Below are 15,774 nucleotides of genomic sequence, written 5' to 3'. Positions count from 1 at the left end.
TTTGGGAGGTGTTGCCTATTTTTCCCCCCTTTTCTTTTTCTCATCCATTTACAAGACCTCTATAGATTAAATAAACTCACCCTTTGTTTGCCACATAAGGTGCCACTTCAATAATTTTTTTGTTTGTTTTTGAGACAAAGTCTCACTCTGTTGTCCAGTCTGGAGTGCAGTGGTGCAATCATGGCTCACTGCAATCTCAGTCTCCGGGGCTCAAGTAATCCTCCCCCCTCAGCCTCCTGAGTAGCTGGGACTACAAGCACAACCACGCTTGGCTAATTATTTTTATTTTTAGTGGAGATAGGGTCTCACTATGTTGCCCAGGCTGGTCAAACTCCGGGGCTCACGCAATCCTCCTGCCTCAGCCTCCCGAAGTGCTGGCTTTACAGGTGTGAGCCACCGTGCCTGGCCTCAATACATTTCTGATAAATAAATAAATCACTTAATGAATCTCCCTACTGGTTTTTCTACACGTTTGGCAGCAGCAAGAGTGATTTCATCAGCCCTATCAACAGTCTGTTTCTCTTTTTTTTTTTTTTTTTTTTTTGAGACGGAGTCTCACTCTGTCACCCAGGCTGGAATGCAGTGGCCGGATCTCAGCTCACTGCAAGCTCCGCCTCCCGGGTTTACGCCATTCTCCTGCCTCAGCCTCCCAAGTAGCTGGGACTACAGGCGCCCGCCACCGCGCCCGGCTAGTTTTTTGTGTTTTTTTAGTAGAGACGGGGTTTCACCGGGTTAGCCAGATGGTCTCGATCTCCTGACCTCGTGATCCGCCCGACTCGGCCTCCCAAAGTGCTGGGATTACAGGCTTGAGCCACCGCGCCCGGCCAAGAGTCTGTTTATCTTACCCAGAAAGCTGAGCTAGGTCAAAGCACAGAATTTAACTGAAGTTCAAGAATTTAAACCGAGGTATTAATTTGGATTTGATTTGAAATTGCATTTATTTTTATTTATGCAAAGATGAATCAAAGTAGTACAAAAGATCAACCTGCAGTGAGACTGCAAGGAGGAAGACCAGGCAGGCATTCCTCTTGTGTCTCACGGAGATGCACCTGAAGCCCTGCGGTCTTGGCAGTCCATATGGAATATGATGTTTGTCAGGTTGGAGGAGCATGGAATGGTGAAGCCTTGCTGTCTTTTTTTTTTTTCTTTTCTTTTTATGAGACAGAGGTCTCACCATGTCATCTAGGCTATAGTGCAGTGGCACAATCACAGCTCACTGCAGACTTGAACTCCTGGGCTCTAGTGATCCTCCCTCCTTAGTCTCCCGAGTAGCTGGGACTACAGGTGTGCATGCGCCACCAAGCCTGGCTAATTTTCTATTATTTTGTAGAGATGAAGTCCTGCTGTGTTGCCCAGGCTGGTCTCAAACCACTGGTTCAAATGATCCTCCTACCTTGGCCTCCCAAAGTGCTGGGACTACAGGCAGGAGCCACCATGCTGGGCCAAGGCGTGCTGTCTTGTATGCCTCTAGCAACCTGGATACCCCCATACGTCTTCCGTCACCAGGCAGTGCCATATATTCCCCTCTCTAGTAAAAGCCACATCACCATGCCCATCGTTCGGGTGCTGGGCTTTACAGATTTGCTGTGCCGGCCCTGGCCATGTCCGCCTTATTTGTGCCTGGACTGCAGAGCCAAGCAGTTGTCCAATTATTTCACACAGGCTTCTTCCTTTTGCCCAGGAAAACCATTCGGAATCATTCAAAACTCAACTCCTGGCGGGGTATGGTGGCTCACGCCTGTAATCCCAGCACTTTGGGAGGCCGAGGTGGGCGGATCACGAGGTCAGGAGATCGAGACCATCCTGGCTAACATGGTGAAACCCCGTCTCTACTAAAACTACAAAAAATTAGCTGGGCATGGTGGTGGGCGTCTGTAGTCCCAGATACTCGGGAGGCTGAGGCAGGAGAATGGCGTGAACCTGGGAGGCGGAACTGGCAGTGAGCCGAGATCCAGCCACCACACTCCAGCCTGGGTGACAGAGTAAAACTCTGTCTCAAAAAAAAAAAAAAGGCTCAACTCCTGCCAGCTGCGGTGGCTCATGCTTGTAATCCCAGCACTTGGGGAGGCCGAGGTAGGCAGATCACTTGAGATCAGGAGTTCAAGACCAGCCTGGCCAACCTGGTGAAACCCCATCTCTATTTAAAAGTACAAAAATTAGCTGGGCATGGTGGCAGTTACCTATAATCCCAGTTACTCAGGATGCTGAGGCAGGAGAATCGCTTGAACCTGGGAGGCAGAGGTTGCAGTGAGCCAAGGTCAAGCCACTGCACTCTAGCCTGGGCAACAAAGCAAGACTCTGTCTCAAAAACAAAACAAACAAACAAAAAAAATCAGCTCCTAGGTTGTCTCCTAGATGAACGTCAACATTTCCAGGCTGTGGTAGTTATATCATCACCTTTGTGTGAACCTCTGTGTTAACTTCCACTACAAAGTTCTGTCATTGGGCCAGGTACGGTGGCTCATGCCTGTAATCCCAGCACTTTGGGAGGCCAAGGCAGGCGTATCACGAGGTTAGGAGATCAAAACCATCCTGGCCAACATGGTGAAACCTCGTCTCTACTAAAAACACAAAAATTATCTGGGTGTGGTGGCACATGCCTGTAATCCCAGCTACTTGGGAGGCTGAGGCAGCAGAATCGCTTGAACCCTGGAGGCAGAGGTTGCAGTGAGCCAGATTGTGCCACTGCACTCCAGCCTGGTGACAGAGCAATACTCCGTCTGAAAAAAAAAAAATACTGTCATAGATCTATTGTGTCATTGTGTTTACATTTCTGTTTCACTAGATAGTAAGACCCTCAAGAACATGGACTGAGTCTGGTTTTCCTGTGGACTTGTTTGTCCAGTTGTCCATGCATGATCTCCATGTGGGCATCCCACGGGCACATCACCATGCCCACTGTTGAACTCATCTGAAGCACTCTCTGAATGTCTATACAGCACCCAAGCCTCTATCATTGCATCTCCCACATGAGCTTGCTGTTTCCTATTTATGAGTCTGTCTCTCCTACTAGGTAGTGAGCAACTGAAGACAGAAACCAGGTGAGTTTCATTTATTCTTTTTTTTTTTTTTTGAGATGGAGTCTTGCTCTGTCGCCCAGGCTGGAGTGCAGTGGCGCTATCCTGGCTCACTGCAAGCTCCGCCTCCCGGGTTCATGCCATTCTCCTGCCTCAGCCTCCCAAGTAGCTGGGACTACAAGTGCCTGGTTTTGAGACGGAGTCTCACTCTGTTGCCCAGGCTGGAGCACAGTGGCACGATCTCGGCTCACTGCAAGCTCCGCCTCCCAGGTTCATGCCATTCTCCTGCCTCAGCCTCCCGAGTAGCTGGGACTACAGGCGCCCGCCACCACACCTGGCTAAATTTTTTTGGTATTTTTATAGAGAGTGGGTTTCACCGTGTTAGCCAGGATGGTCTCGATCTCCTGACCTCGTGATCCGCCCGCCTCGGCCTCCCAAAGTGCTGGAATTACAGGCGTAAGCCACCACGCGCGGCCTGCCTGGCTAATTTTTTGTATTTTTAGTAGAGACAGGGTTTCACCATGTTAGCCAGGATGGTCTCGATCTCCTGACCACGTGATCCACCTGCCTCGACCTTCCAAATGCTGGGATTACAGGCGTGAGCCACCGTGCCCAGCCCATTTATTCTTGTATCCCTGCTGCCTGACACAGTGCTTGCCACATAGGAGTTAATTCATATTCATTTAACTGAATCAGATATTTGTATCTTCAGGGCCAGTTACCTAAGAAATGCTCAGGACCTGTTTGTTACATTCTAGAAAAGATGCTTCTCCCAAAGCCGCCTGGCCACCCTCCTTCTCTGGCAGGCTTGGATTAACACTGAGAGCCAATAGTTTGTCACATAGCAACAATAGTAAAGAAAGAGCTACTGCCGAATAGAGCAGACGCTTGCTTGCTGCAGAGAGCAGAGCAGAGCTATTTTGAGATCCTTTAGGTAAAGTCACAGTCTGATAGGTCCACACATTGTGGCTATAGTTACCACACATGGCATCAGCTTAGGGGGTACAAGGCATCAAAAAAATCTTATTTGCATATCAGTTTCTTTTGCCATCATTTGGAGAATCCTTTTAGAATATAAAGGACCAGGCCGGGCGCGGTGGCTCATGCCTGTAATCCCCGCATTTTGGGAGGCAGAGGCAGGCAGATCACCTGAGGTCGGGAGTTTGAGACCAGCCTGACCAACATGGAGAAACCCCGCCTCTACCAAAAATACAAAAAAATTAGCTGGGCGTCGTGGCACATGCCTGTAATCCCAGCTACTCCGGAGGCTGAGGCAGGAGAATCGCTTGAACCCGGGAGGCAGAGGTTGTGGTGAGCCAAGATCACGTCATTGCACTCCAGCCTGGGCAACAAGAGTGAAACCATGTCTCAAAAAAAAAAAAAAAAAAAAAATATATATATATATATATATATATATATGACAAAAATTTAGGTATTTTTTCTAGTTGTGAAGTCAATTGGGCTTTTGTTTCCAATACTGTTAACATATTTTAATATTCCACTGAATTATTGTACAGATGTGCTCATTGATAGATAAGATGACCACATATTCTACGGCCGGGCATGGTGGCTCGCACTTGTAATCCCAGCACTTTGGGAGGCCAAGGCGGGTGGATCACCTGAGGTCAGGAGTTCAAGACCAGCCTGGCCAACGTGGCGAAACCCTGTCTCTACTAAAGATACAAAAAATTAGCAGGGCATGGTGGTGCACGCCTGTAGTCCTAGCTGCTCAGGAGGCTGAGGCAGGAGAATCACTTGAACCCTGCAGGCAGAGGTAGCAGTGAACTGAGATCGCGCCACTGCACTCCAGTCTGGGTGACAAAGTGAGACTCTGTCTAAAAAAAAAAAAAAAAAAAAAAAAAAAAAAAGACCACATATTCCAAACGAAAAGCAGGACCTAGGTGTCAGCCCAAACTTCCCAGCGTGGTACCCATGGCCCTTTGTGGTCTGGCGGGGCCCACCTTTTCAGTGTCCTCTCCTGCCTGGGCACGTGATGCTATACCCATGGTGAGCAGCATTCAGGCGCCAGTGTGACAGGTGCTTATGCTCATGCATTATCCATCCATGTTTGCCTTGCAGGAGCCCCACCACTCTGGCCAGTAACTATCTATCTCTATGAGCTTCTCTCCAAGTAGATGGTGTGCCACCAGGGCAGGAACAGTGTGTACCCCATCTTTGAATTCCTAGTACCCAGCACAGTGCTGGGCACAGAGAAGAGGCTTCATAAGGGTTGGGTTGGGGTATAAAGAGTGCAAGTTCTGGCCAGGCATGGGGGCTCATGCCTGTAATTCCAGCACTTTGGGAGGCTGAGGCAGGAGGATGGCTTGAGGCCAGAAGTTTGAGACCAGCCTGGGTAACACAGCGAGACCCCGTCACTACAAAAAATACAAAAATTTGGCTGGGTGCAGTGGCTCCTGCCTGTAACCCCGGCACTTTGGGAGGCTGAGGTGGGCAGATCGCTTGAGCCCAGGAGCTCAAGACCAGCCTGGGCAACATGGAGCTCTAAAGCAAGTGAAATGTCCTTGATTAATGAGTACAAAGACTTACTCTCCCTCTTGTTTAAAGTCTCTATTAAAAATAGAAAAATAAGCTGGCATGGTGACGCAGACCTGTAATCCCAGCTACTCGGGAGGCTGAGGTGGGAGGATCAGCTGAGCCCGGGACTTGGAGGTTGCAATGAACCAACATCGTGTCACTGCACTCCAGTCTGGGCCACAGAATGAAATACTGTCTGGAAAAAAAAAACAAAACACCAAAATTAGCTGGGCATGGCACTGCACGCCTGCAGTGATGCTGAGTGGGAAGGATCACTTCAGCCCAGGAATTGGAGGCTGCAGTGAGCCATGATTGCACCACTGCACTCTAGTCTGGGCAACAGAGCGAGATCCTGTCTCTATAAAAATAATTTCTTTTTAAAAGAGTGCAAGATCCTTGGTTACCTTTTGTTCCGTTGGTGCATTTCATTCCTGATGGTGGCACAGTCATGCCTAATGATATGGAAAGTCACAAGTTCTGTGGCTGTTTTTGTGAGTTTACCAATCTGTTTTTAAATTTTGTGGAAAAGATATTGTGTGCATGTGAGTGTGTGTTTGTGAGCATGTTTATGTATAGAATTTCCCTCTTTCTTTATTCATTCAATAAACACTCATTGGCTATGAATTCTGTCCCAGTTCCTGTCCTAGGTGCTGGGGTCTTGAAGAAGCATAAGACCTGCCTCCTACCCAAAGAAAGTAGTAAGGGTTCTGTAGAAAGAGTCCTGGATATCATGTTGGAAGACCTCCATTCCAACCTTCCTTTTGCTTCAGTTTGGGGTCTCATGAAGGACATTTCATTTCCTCTAGAGCTCACTGCCCAGAGTAAACACTTCCTCTTTTCTGGTGTAATTATAAAGAATCCAATCAAGCTATCTGAGATTCCAGAAGAGAGAGAGGTTGACTGGCACCCTGATGGACAAGTAAGCTAGAAAGCCCTTGTTGCTGTAGCAGCATAGATGAGGTTGGGGCAGGTGAGGATCCACTAACTCCGACCAGATTCACAAATCAATATTCATCTGATCAATAAGTTTGGGTTGAGTCCCTCTTCATCAGATCTTAAATTAGGAGCTGGGAGAGAGAGATGGACGACATGGTCACCTTCCCTGCTGTGCAGGAAAGGCTGACAAGGACCCAGGCAACTATAATATGCTGTGCAATGTAGGTGATTCAAAAGTACAGGATAGGCTGGGAATGGTGGCTCACACATATAATCCTAGCACTTTGGGAGTCTGAGGCAGGAGGATCGCTTGAGGTCAGGAGTTCAAGACCAGCCTGGACAACATACTGAGAGCTGTCTCTATTAAAATTATAGTAATAGGCCGGGCACGGTGGCTCACGCCTGTAATCCCAGCACTTTGGGAGGCCGAGGTGGGCCGATCACAAGGTCAGGAGATCGAGACCATCCTGACTAACACGGTGAAACCCCATCTCTACTAAAAAAATTAGCTGGGCATGGTGGTGGGCGCCTGTAGTCTCAGTTACTCGGGAGGCTGAGGCAGGAGAATGGCGTGAACCCGGGAGGCGGAGCTTGCAGTGAGCCGAGATAGCGCCACTGCACTCCAGCCTGGACAACAGAGGGAGACTCCGTCTCAAAATAAATAAATAAATAAACAAATAAAATAATAACTATAATAATAAAAGAAGGCCAGGCACAGTGGCTCATGCTTGTAATCCCAGCACTCTGGGAGGCTGAGGCGGGAGGATCACCTGAGGTCAGGAGTTCAAAACTAGACTGGCCAACATGGTGAAACTCCATCTCTACTAAAAATACAAAAATTAGCTGGGCATGGTGGCAGGCCCCTGTAATCCTAGCTACTTGGGGGGCTGAGGCAGGAGAATTGCTTGAATCTGGTAGGCAGAGGCTGTAGTGAGCCGAGATTGCACCACTGCACTCCAGCCTCAGTGACAGAGCGAGACTCTGTCTCAAAGAATAAGAATAAAAAAGGCTGGGCACAGTGGCTCACATCCCAGCACTTTGGGAGGCTGATGGGGGGCAGATCACGAGGTCAGGAGATCGAGACCGTCATGGCTAACACGGTAAAACCCCATCTCTACTAAAAATACAAAAAAATTAGCTGGGCGTGGCAGATGCCTGAAGTCCCAGCTACTTCGGAGGCTGAGGCAGAAGAATTGCTTGAACCCAGGAGTCAGAGGTTGCAGTGAGCTGAAATTGCACCACTGCACTCCAGCCTGGGCAACAGAGTGAGACTCCATCTCAAAAAATTAATTAATTAATTAAAAAATCAAAAACTAAATAAAATTAATTTAAAATAAATAAATAATAAAATAAGCACAGGGTATTTGCCAGGGAGGGCACAGGAGGAGTGTGTAACTAGGCTCAGAGGGCTCTGGAGGCGGGGCTTTATAGAAAAAGGAATATGTTAGTTGAGACCTGAAGGGTGATCAGGAATTTGTGGGTAAAGAAAGGACTGCAGTGGTGTTTCAGACAGAAGCAGTGTATGTGTCACTCTCCCAACAACAGAGAAAGCATGGCACCAGAAGAATAGAAATAATTCCACTTGGCTGCAGGGACGGAAGTTCAGAGAAATAAGGTAGGTAAGCATGTACGAAACCCTGCAATTGAAACTTTACCCTAACAGCAAAGAGTAACCATTGAAGGTGTTTTTGTTTTTGTTTTTTGAGACGGAGTATCGCTCTGTCACCCAGGCTGGAGTTCAGTGGTGTGATCTCAGCTCACTGCAATCTCCGCCTCCCAGGTTCAAACTATTCTCCTGTCTCAGCCTCCTTAGTAGGTGGGACTACAGGCGGCTGGCACCATGCCGGCTAAATTTTTTTTTTTTTTGTATTTTAGTAGAGACAGAGTTTCACCATGTTGCCCAGGCTGGTTTCAAACTCCTGAGCTCAAGCAATCCACCCGCCTTGGCCTCCCAAAGTGCTAGGATTACAGGCATGATCCACTGTGCCTGGCATGAATGTTAGTGTTTTGTTTTGTTTTTTTTTTTGAGACGGAGTCTCGCTCTGTTGCCCAGGCTGGAGTGCAGTGGCCGGATCTCAGCTCACTGCAAGTTCCGCCTCCCAGGTTTATGCCATTCTCCTGCCTCAGCCTCCCGAGTAGCTGGACTACAGGCGCCCGCCACCTCACCCAGCTAGCTTTTTTGTATTTTTTTAGTAGAGATGGGGTTTCACCGTGTTAGCCAGGATGGTCTCGATCTCCTGACCTCGTGATCCGCTCGTCTCGGCCTCCCAAAGTGCTGGGATTACAGGCGTGAGCCACCTCGCCCGGCTGCGTGAATTTTTTTTTAGAAAAAATCCTTTCTGATTTTGACTTCAAACATCACAAAAATTTGTAGTGTACAATGAACACGACTCATAACACTTCTCTCACTCCAGTACTGCTAACAGTTTGGTGCATATTCCATCAGCTTCTAACCCTTTATTTATTTATTTATTGAGACAGAGGCTTGCTTCATCGCCCAGGCTGGAGTGCAGTGGTGTGGTCTCGGCTCACTGCAAGCTCCCGGGTTCACGCCATTCTCCTGCCTCAGCCTCCCGAGTAGCTGGGACTACAGGCACGTGCCACCATGCCTAGATACTTTTTTGTAGTTTTAGTAGAGACGGGGTTTCACGTGTGTTAGCCAGGATGGTCTGGATTTCCTGACCTCGTGATCCTCCTGCCTCAGCCTCCCAAAGTGTTGGGATTACAGGTGTGAGCCACTGTGCCTGGCCCTAACCCTTTATTTATTTTTTATTTTGTTTTGTTTTGTTTTGAGACAGAGTCTCGCTGTGTTGCCCAGGTTGGAGTGCAGTGGTGCAATCTTGGGTCACCACAACCTCTGCCTCCCGGGTTCAAGCGATTCTCCTGCATCGGCCTCCTGAGTAGCTGGGACTACAGGCGCACACCACCATGCCGGGCTAATTTTTGTAATTTTAGTAGAGACAGGGTTTCACTATGTTGGCCAGGCTGGTCTCAAACTCCTGACCTCATGATCCTCCTGCCTCAGCCTCCCAAAGTGCTGGGATTACAGGCATGAGCCACTGTGCCTGGTCTAACTTGTTATTATTAATCATTATATTTGTGAAAATAGAGACATTCTATACCCGCTATTCAACAATATTCTTTTTGTCCTTAGTAATACATGGGCATCTTTCTACGGTAGTATATATCTGCCTACTCATTTTCAAATGACTGCATAGTATCCCATCATTGTAAGACTGTTCCATAGTTTTTGTTGTTGTCTAGCTGTGATAAAATCTGTGGTACGTAGGCCATGTGTGGTGGCTCACGACCGTAATCCCAGCACTTTGGCAGGCTAAAGAGGGTGGATCACCTGAGGTCAGGAGTTCGAGACCAGCCTGGCCAACATGGTAAAACCCCATCCCTACAAAAAAAAATACAAAAATTAGCTGGTGTGGTGGTACACACCTGTAGTCCCAGGTACTTGGGAGGCTGAGGCACAAGAATCACTTGAACTCAGGAGGTGGAAGTTGCAGTGAGCAGAGACTGCACCACTGCACTCCAGCCTGGGCAACAGAGTGAGACTCTGTGTCAAAAAGAATATATACATATGTTTTATATATGTATATATATAACATATATAGAGAGAAAGAACATAAAATTTATCATTTTTACCATTTAAAAAACGTTAATAAGTTCTCATGAAATACACATACATAAAATTTCTGGTCTTAACCTTTTTTTCCTTTTTTTTGAGACAGGGTCTCTCTGTCACCCATGCTGGAGTATAGTGGAGGCATGATCACGGCTCACTGCAGCCTTGACCTCCCAGGCTCAGGTGATCCTCTCACCTCAGCCTCCTGAGTAGCTGGGACCACAAGTGTGTGTGCCTCATCATGCCTAACTTTTTTTTTTTTTTTTTTTTTTTTTGAGACGGAGTCTCGCTTTGTCGCCCAGGCTGGAGTGCAGTGGCCGGATCTCAGCTCACTGCAAGCTCCGCCTCCCGGGTTCCCGCCATTCTCCTGCCTCAGCCTCCCGAGTAGCTGGGACTACAGGCGCCCGCCACCTCGCCCGGCTAGTTTTTTGTATTTTTAGTAGAGACGGGGTTTCACCATATTAGCCAGGATGGTCTCGATCTCCTGACCTCGTGATCCGCCCGTCTCAGCCTCCCAAAGTGCTGGGATTACAGGCTTGAGCCACCGCGCCCGGCCTAACTTTTTTTTTAATGTTTGTAGAGACGGGGTGGTGGGGGGTCTCACCATGTTGCTCAGGCTGGTCTCCAACTCCTAGACTCAAAGTATCGATCCTCCAGCCTCAGCCTCCTAAAGTGTTGGGATTATAGCCATGAGCCACCACACCTGCTTCCTCTTAACCATTTTTTAGTGCACAGTTCATTGGCATTAAGTACACTGAAACTGTTGTACAGCCAACACCACCATCCATCTCCAGAACTTGCTCATCTGCTCAAAGGGAAACTTTGTACTTAAGAAATAGATTTCCCCATTCCCTTCTGTCCCCAGCCCCTGGCAACCACTGTTCTACTTTCTATCTCTATGAATGTGGCTACTGGAGATACCTCATATAAGGAGAATCATATCCATTGTTTGTTTGTTTTTTAACCAATCGCCTACATACAGGCTGTTAGTTTGTTTCCCTTTGTTGGGGAAAGTGGAGAGGAGGGACTATTACACTGCTGCAGGGAACATTCTCGCATCTTTGTACACTTGTAGAATGTGTCCTAGATTCTGAGATTTTCAAAGGCTATAAACATTCAGTATGAACCTAAAAGTTTGTACCACGCTCTATTTCCACTAACAGTGTATGAAAGCCCAAATTCTCCACTTCCTTGCCAATACTGGCTGATAAAATATTTTTCTTTTTCTATTTTTCTTTCTTTTTTTTTTTTTTTTTGAGACCCAGTCTCACTCTGTTGCCCAGGCTGGAGTGCAGTGGCGCGATCTCGGCTCACTGTAACCTCCACCTCCTGGGTTCAAGCAATTCTTTGCCTCAGCCTCCCGAGTAGCTAGGATTACAGGCGCCCGCCACCAAGCCTGGCTAATTTTTGTATTTTTAGTAGAGACGGGGTTTCACCATCTTGGCCAGGCTTGTCTTGAACTTCTGACCTCAGGTGATCCACCCGCCTTGGCCTCCCACAGTGCTGGGATTATAGGCGTGATCTACTTTTCTTTTTTTTGAAACAGGGTCTCACTCTGTTGCCCAGGCTGGAGTGCAGTGGTACGATCTTAGTTCGCTGCAACCTCTACCTCCTGAGTTCAAGCAATTCTTATACCTTGGCCTCCGGAATAACTGGGATTACAGGCATGTGCCACCATGCCTAGCTAACTTTTTTGTATTTTAAGTAGAGATGGATTTTGCTATGTTGGCCAGGCTGGTCTCGAACTCCCGGCCTCTAGTGATCTGCCCGCCTCAGCTTCCAAAATGCTGGGATTACAGGCGTGAGCCACCATACCCAGCCTCAATTCTGCTGTTCTGAAGCCATCTTAAGAGTCACTTTGATTGCCTTTGTGTGATCCTTATTTTCTTGCCATCAGCCACTTCCAACATGGCCAATTTCAGGTTCAGGGTCCTGGGGAAAGGCCAGAGGAGCACATCTCAAGGAGATGCACCAAGCATCAGAGTTCTCCATTTACAGCAGGGCCGGGGGCCATGGCCTCTGATTTCTTTTGGTTGAATTTTCTCATGGGATGTTCCTCAGATTTCCTTCAATCCACTTCTTATATCTAGTCCTAAAGTGTTTTTGGCCAGGTGGGCAAGGTATATTTGAATGCTGCTTTGATTCAACCTGGATCCTCTGTAAAAGTAAACAAATCTTTTCCTAAAGTTTACAGAAACTCTTTAAAAAGAAAGAAAGAAAGAAAGAAAAAAAAAGCTGGGCGCGGTGGCTCATGCCTGTACTCCCAGCACTTTGGGAGGCCGAGGCGGGCGGATCATGAGGTCAGGAGTTTGAGACCAGCCCAGTCAACACGGTGAAACCCCATCTCTACTAAAGATACAAAAAATTAACTGGGCATGGTGGCGCATGCCTGTAATCCCTGCTATTTGGGAGGCTGAGGCAGGGGAATTGCTTAAACCCTGTAGACGGAGGTTGCAGTGAGCTGAGATCGCGCCATTGCATTCCAGCCTGGGTGACAGGGTGAGACTCTGTCTCAAAAAAAAACAAAGAAAAAAGAAAAGAAAAAAGGCCAGGCTCAGTGGCTCATGTCTGTAATCCCTGCTACTAGGGATACTAGGAAGGCTGAGGCAGGAGAATTGCTTGAACCTGGGAAGCAGAGGCTACAGTAAAGCCAAGTTCATGCCACTGCACTCCAGCCTGGGCAACAGAGTGAGACTATGTCTCAAAAGAAGGAAAAAAAGAAACTTAAAAACAAAAAAAAGAAAAAAAAACAGCTGGGGCCAGGCACGGTGGCTCATTCCTGTAACCCAGCACTTTGGGAGGCTGAGGTGGGTGGATCAACTGAGGTGAGGAGTTTGAGACCAGCCTGGCATGGTGAAACCCCATCTCTACTAAAAATGCAAAAAAATAGCTGGGTCCGTGGTGGTTCATGCTCATAATCCCAGCTACCAGGGAGGCAGAAGAATCACTTGAACCTGGGAGGCAGAGGTTGCAGCTAATGGAGATCATGCCACTGCACTGCAGCCTGGGTGACAGAACAAGGCTCCATCTCAAAACAAACAAACAAACAAAAAAAAAACAGGCCAAGTGCGGTGGCTCATGCCTGTAATCCCAGCACTTTGGGAGGCCAAGGCGGGCGGATCACGAGGTCAAGAGATTGAAACCATCCTGGCCAAAATGGTGAAACCCCATCTCTACTAAAAATACAAAAATTAGCTGCGTGTGGTGGTGCGCGCTTATAGTCCCAGCTGCTCGGGAGGCCGAGGTAGGAGAATCGCTTGAACCCGGGAGGGAGGCGGAGGTTGCAGTGAGCCGAGATGGCGCCATTGCACTCTAGCCTGGCAACAGAGCCAGACTCTGTCTCACAAAAAAAAAAAAAAAAAAAACAAAACAGGGCAAGCAATCTCCCACCAGGAAATGACAGAGCAAGTTTCCAGGTGTCCTTCGCATTTCTCATTTCTTTCCTTTGTTTTTTAAAATATCTATGTATGTATGTATTTATTTATTTATTTTTGAGACGGAGTCTAGCTGTGTCGCCCAGGCTGGAGTACAGTGGCCAGATCTCAGCTCACGGCAAGCTCCGCCTCCTGGGTTTACACCATTCTCCTGCCTCAGCCTCCCGAGTAGCTGGGAATACAGGCACCCGCCACCTCGCCTGGCTAGTTTTTTTTTTGTATTTTTTAGTAGAGACAGGGTTTCACCGTGTTAGCCAGGATGGTCTTGATCTCCTGACCTTGTGATCCGCCCGCCTCGGCCTCCCAAAGTGTTGGGATTACAGGCTTGAGCCACTGCGCCCGGCCCTATTTATTTTAAGAGACAGGATCTCTCACTCTATTGCCCAGGCTGTAGTGCAGTGGCATGACTACGCCTCACTGCAGCCTTGACTTCCCAGGCTGAAATGATTCTCCCATTTCAGTATCTGGAGTAGCTGGGACTACAGGTGCTGTGTACGCCACCACGTCTAAGTAATTTTTTTTTTTTTTTAACTTTTGTAGAGATGGGGAATAAGGGTGTCTCTTTATGTTTCCTAGGCTGGTCTTAAACTCCTGGGCTCAAGCGATCCTCCCATCCCCGTCTCCTAAAGCGCTGGGATTACTGGCATGAGACACTGTGCCCGACCAACATTCTTTGCTTTGTACTCCTTAGTCTGAATATGGGTATAAACTATTAAAAATAACAAAATTATCCCTGAAGGCCAATCTTGATCTTACTCCTACACATTGAATTCATACTGTAACAACTTTAAGATAAAGAGGTTCTGTCCTTTTAAATTTGCCTGCTTTTCTACTGCAGTTTGGGTGATCTAGGCCTGAACATTACAGGACAGAATCCATCCCTGTCAGCAACTTCAATTGCTCCATTAGAATCGTCACTATTAGGTTCTTATTTATTCATCCCAACATTCATTTAAAAAACAAACAGAAACAATATCAAACAAACAAAGAAAATCCAACAATTCGCAAATACCAACTACGGAGCATGAGATATTAAATAAAAGAATTTTTTTTTTTTTTTATTTCTGGGACAGAGTTTTGCTCTTGTCGCCCAGGCTGGAGTGCAATGGCACAATCTCAGCTCACTGCAACCTCTGCCTCCTGGGTTCAAGCGATTCTCCTGCCTCAGCCTCGCAAGTAGCTAGGATTACAGGCGCGCACCACCACACCCGGCTAATTTTTGCATTTTTAGTAGAAACGGGGTTTCACCATGTTGGCCAGGGTGCTCTCCAACTCCTGACCTCAGGTGATCCACCCGCCTTGGTCTCCCAAAGTGCTGGGATTACAGACGTGAGCCACCGTGCCTGCCCAAGAAAAAGCTTTTAACCAGTATCAGTAGATATTGGTTTGGGGGTTTCTTTGAGGGTCACTTACACCCTTGCCACCTCCTCCAGTACCAATTTAGCCATGGCCAAACACAGGGTAACGTGTAGGAACCTGAAACCACGTCTCCGACCTCAGCTGCAAAACTGTGGAGTCCCACACACTAGGCTTTATATTCCAACATTTCCTCCCACCATTACATTTTTGCTTTTTTCCATCCTTACCTTTACCACATTTTTGTTTTTTTTCCCATAATTACATTAGATAAGCCACTGGCTGGACGTGATCTTTTATTAACTTGGTCTATTGGGAGCGGACAAAAAAAAAGACAAACCCTAAAACTGTCTCCAGGTCCCAAGCGTGTTTAGAAAAATACTTAAAGGCTCCTGTGGTGAGAGTGCTACCTGGTAGGGGCGTGTGGACACACGTGGAAGGCAAGAAATGAATTTGAGTCTGGTGCCGAAACATCTTCCCACTGCTGTGATTTTTGTTTTCCGGTCAGAGTAATAGTGCTCGTTATAAGATAAATAAATAAAAATAAAAAGGAAAAGGAAAATTCAGAGAATATGAAAACAACTCGTAATCAACGTGCTTTTTGGATATGAACTGCTCCCTTTGGGAGGGCAATGGAGAAGTGAGGACGCACTGGGTATCTGGCCCGGAACAGCCGGCAGTGGGTACACCCTGCCAGGTGGATTCGACCGGGATTTGAGGGACCCGCCGCCCAAGGGCCGAAGAGCAGGGCCGCCCGACGGGCGCTCCCATTTGGCCACCTGAGTGGCGACTTGGCGCCTTCCTCGGCGCAGCTCCGGGGTTCCGTCGTCCCGGTTCCCACTGGTCCCTTACGCAGACACCA

At 47.7% G+C, this 15,774-nt stretch overlaps 1 protein-coding gene across 1 annotated transcript in view; it reads right to left on the bottom strand.

Moving 5' to 3' along the window:
• The window catches only part of ST13 (ST13 Hsp70 interacting protein), a 285,343-nt gene that overhangs the window by 269,482 nt on the left and 87 nt on the right, over window positions 1-15,774 (bottom strand). The window lies entirely within an intron of this gene.

The sequence above is a fragment of the Macaca thibetana genome, chromosome 10, assembly GCF_024542745.1.
Source record: "Macaca thibetana thibetana isolate TM-01 chromosome 10, ASM2454274v1, whole genome shotgun sequence".
Lineage (NCBI taxonomy): Eukaryota > Metazoa > Chordata > Mammalia > Primates > Cercopithecidae > Macaca > Macaca thibetana.
This window is presented reverse-complemented; position numbering and strand designations above follow the sequence as displayed.